Below are 5007 nucleotides of genomic sequence, written 5' to 3'. Positions count from 1 at the left end.
ACCGCATTCATTTCTTAAATATTTATTTGATTCCTATTTTGAAAACATACAAAACTATTGCAAACCTTTCAAAATAAAAAGATCTTTTTCGGCAGAAATTTATTTTAAAGGTCCACTGTTAACCTTTTGTGTAATTATAAATTATTGATCAGATTACATGCAATCGAAGGTGTTTGTACTTAATATTTACAATTATTGAGGACACTATCAGATTGAAAATTGCTGTCCTCTATGAGAAAGTATCTATCGTACATCCAAAGAATATTTTGTTTCTATCTCCTTTCTTAAGAATAAATGAAAATTTCATCTACTCCTAGTTTTAACAAAAAAAGAACTTGCTGAAGTCATTAAATTACAAATTCTAATGCAACAACGTTTGTAACGTTCATTTTGATTGGATAACGTGAATTTCTTACATGGCATCAATTGACAATTGATGCTATGGGACGTACGCGCAAGCGCAGACGGCATATGAAAGATTTTAAATACATGTTTTAACGTTGTTTTCTGTCATTTTCATTAGAATGGAGATAACAATATTGTATTTAAAGCTCCGACGGCATCAATTTGGGATTTGATGGTCGCAAATACCCGTTTTCTGTCTCCGCTAACGCGTCGCCAGTAAACTTAATTTGCGACCATCAAATCCCCAATTGATGCCGTCGGAGCTTAAAATACAATACAGTTATCTCCTAAATCACCTTCCTATATATTTTGATTGGTTTCTATATTTAAATGAACACAAAAAGTTTGAACAGAATGAAATCGACATAGAGTTTGTATTAGGCATATCTTAATCTTAAACACATGCTTTTATAAGTTGCTGATAGCTTTGAATTTCTCACAAATCTGTAATGCGTGTCATTTTTTATGCCCCACCTACGATAGTAGAGGGGCATTATGTTTTCTGGTCTGTGCGTCCGTTCGTCCGTCCGTTCGTCCGTCCGTCTGTTCGTCCGTTCGTCCGTTCGTTTGTCCGTCTGTCCCACTTCAGGTTAAAGTTTTTGGTCAAGGTAGTTTTTGATGAAGTTGAAGTCCAATCAACTTGAAACTTAGTATACATATGCCCTATGATATGATCTTTCTAATTTAAATGCCAAATTAGAGTTTTGACCCCAATTTTACGGTTCACTGAACATAGAAAATGATATTGCAAATTTCAGGTTAAAGTTTTTGGTCAAGGTAGTTTTTGATAAAGTACATGTAGAAGTCCAATCAACTTGAAACTTAGTATACATGTTCCCTTTGATAAGATCATTCTAATTTTAATGCCAAATTAGAGAATTTATTCCAATTTCACGGTCCACTAAACATAGAAAATGATAGTGTGAGTGGGGCATCCGTGTACTGTGGACACATTCTTGTTATTGTAAGTGATGAGTAAATAATCTACCACGTTCGATACGGTTGTGTTTTTCTTTTAATTTAAGCCAATTATGACCTTGAATTTAAACTTTATCAAAAATGGTCATAATTTTTATTCGAAAACCTTTCATCTTGAGTAAACGAATCGCTTTCAATGAAGTAATTTTTAACTTCAAAAAAGGTAAAATAGCAAAAGTACCGACCTTCGCTCGAATGCAGCACATTTCGTATAGATTGTCAGAATATGATGTTTTTGTGGGTTTTTATTTACGTAAAGCTTACGAAAACCCATGGCGGCAATCATCATACTTCCTTCGAACTTTCTGGATCTAAGCTGGTGGCCAAAGTTAATGATATTAAAAACTGATACAAATTATTTAAAATGTGACCAAAATTAACATCCAAAAACTAAAAATGCATGCTTGATGGGTCATTTCCTTTTCATTCCAAATGTGATGTCCTTAAAAGAATTCAGTTTGTATTAATAGTTATATCAAAAGTTGTTTTTCTATGTTGAATTTGATGAATTTAGGAAAGATTTTAAAAATGATATATCAAAATCGTAGTGCCAATGTTGACTTTGTGAACTTACTGTTTTTACATTGTTATAATGCTGCCCTATGGCAAAATGACGCTTTCTCATTGTGATTAACACATGTTTGCGGTTTGCATAGGAACGTGTTAAATGAAATGAAACATATTCATAAAATTGAGAATGGAAATGGGGAATGTGTCAAAGAGACAACAACCCGACCAAATAAAAAACAACAGCAGAAGGTCACCAACAGGTCTTCAATGTAGCGAGAAATTCCCGCACCCGGAGGCGGCCTTCAGCTAGCCCCTAAACAAATATATACTAGTTCAGTGATAATGAACGCCATACTAATTTCCAAATTGTACACAAGAAACTAAAATTAAAATAATACAAGACTAACAAAGGCCAGAGGCTCCTGACTTGGGACAGGCGCAAAAATGCGGCGGGGTTAAACATGTTTGTAAGATCTCAACCCTCCCCCTATACCTCTAACCAATGTAGAAAAGTAAACGCATAACAATACGCACATTAAAATTCAGTTCAAGAGAAGTCCGAGTCTGATGTCAGAAGATGTAACCAAAGAAAATAAACAAAATGACAATAATACATAAATAACAACAGACTACTAGCAGTTAACTGACATGCCAGCTCCAGACTTCAATTAAACTGACTGAAAGATTATGATTTCATCATATGTACAGGCGCAAAAATGTATCAGAATGCTTGATACAACATAATTTAGATAAATTACACAAATTTACCATGATAGTAAAATAACGATAAACAATGATAGGATGTAAAACCATAAAAACACGTCATATATGTATAAAAGAAACACAAACAGGAACACAGACAAAGCATAAAAGCAAACACGAGAAACACTTATAAAAAAAATGTTTTACAATAGCACAATAACAGGACATACAAGCACATAGCCACCTCATATGCATAAACGAAACGCCAAAAGGCATACATAAAAGCACATAAGCAAAAATGAAAGATGTGAACACGAAATTATAAAAAACAAACAACACAATGACGGTATGAACAAGCACCGAGCAACGTCAAATGAATGGCATTGAAAACAGACTTAACTGTAAATTTTTTATCCATAAAGACACATAAAAAGAATAATATAACACGTTATTAAGCAACTTCTGTATCCAGAATGTATACTTCAAAACCATCCTGTATTATTTGTGAAGCTGATACAGAATATATACTTAAAAGGTCTTGGTACATTCCAATGAACCTTTTGAAAAAATAGACGGGATGTTCTTTGACACACCCCTGGTTCATCAACTTTCTGCTGAGACACTGTTGACGATGAAATTCTGAGTAAGAGCAAGTTCTTGAATATCGAAAAAGATGGGAAATGTATATCCCATTGCAGGTGAAGTAAGTGTATTGCTGCTAAGGTGGGGGAATTTGATCAATTCAAAATTAAATTCGTCTCATTTGTCATAGATGCTGGTACTGATATAACCGTGTATGTCAAATTTGAGGTGAATTATAAAGTTGGGGCTGTGTCTGTTGATTCTTCAATTCAAGTTCTTGGTGATAATTCGGGAATGCGTCATTAAACTAATCAACTAAGTAAGTTCACAATGATGAATGATTAATTGAAATTTAAGTATTACATTTTTTGTACTCTAAAAACATACATTTTTTTCCATAATAAAACTAAGACTGATTGGACTGCTATAATAGACGTTGCACGTCTTACTTTTCCGATGATGCGACCAATGTTGATACGTCACATTTCAGGATAAGGGTACCAATCTAGATGCATTGCAGTGATCTCATATAACAGCTATAATCCTAGTCCATCTAGTTATGACACCTTGAAAGGTTTATTTTTATTTTATTTGACTTTGACGCCTCACTTCCACGTCACATCGCCGACGTAAGATTTTGTCAGCTGGATTTATCTTTAAGAGATAATTCAATGCTTTTTCTTTTAAATGATATAGCTCAATTTAGGAGTACAACATAAATGTTTGCACTTTACTCGGTAAAATATCACGGACATTAATTTTCGGCCCTAAAAACTACACTTACAAATTGCAGAAACCTTATGGTGATGGAAATCAGACTGTATGCAAAGTAAGAGGTATAACCCTCAATTATCAAAATGCACTCAGCATAAATTGTGATGCTGTTAAAGATATGGTTACAACTTCTGAGAAGACAGCAATAACTGTAGTGGATGAACACAAAACCATAATAGATTCAAAGAGTAGTAGGATTATTACAGGGCAACATAGCAAATATTATAGAATTGTAAAAATTGAGAATGGAAATGGGGAATGTGTCAAAGAGACAACAACCCGACCAAATAAAAAACAACAGCAGAGGGTAACCAAGATGTCTTCAATATAGCGAGAAATTCCCGCACCCGGATGCGTCCTTCAGCTGGCCCCTAAACAAATATATACTAGTCCAGTGATAATGAACGCCATACTAATTTCCAAATTGTACACAAGAAACTAAAATTAAAATAATACAAGACTAACAAAGGCCAGAGGCTCCTGACTTGGGACAGGCGCAAAAATGCGGCGGGGTTAAACATGTTTGTGAGATCTCAACCCTCCCCCTATACCTCTAACCAATGTAGAAACGTAAACGCATAGTAAACGCATAATAATACGTACATTAAAATTCAGTCCAAGAGAAGTCCGAGTCTGATGTCAGAAGATGTAACTAAAGAAAATAAACAAAATGACAATAATACATAAATAACAACAGACTACTAGCAGTTAACTGACATGCCAGCTCCAGACTTCAATTAAACTGACTGAAAGATTATGATTTCATCATATGAACATCAGGCACAGTCCTTCCCGTTAGGGGTTTAGTATCATACCATCATAACATATATGAGAAGAACATAACCCGTGTCATGCCAACAACTGTTTTTAGAATAAATGTGTTTAGTTCCGATGCAAAGACCTTATCAGTCACTCAATATTAACGCCAAAATATGCAATCTTTAATGACTTGACAACAGTATCGTAATTATATCCCTTCTTAATAAGTCTATTCAAAGGTTTTGTAAGTTTCTGAGGTGAATACTGACACCTTTGTGCTTTATAAAGAATATTTCC

This window comes from Mytilus galloprovincialis, chromosome 12 (genome assembly GCF_965363235.1).
Source record: "Mytilus galloprovincialis chromosome 12, xbMytGall1.hap1.1, whole genome shotgun sequence".
Lineage (NCBI taxonomy): Eukaryota > Metazoa > Mollusca > Bivalvia > Mytilida > Mytilidae > Mytilus > Mytilus galloprovincialis.
The sequence above is the reverse complement of the archived record's forward strand: the minus strand, read 5'-3'. Positions refer to the sequence as shown.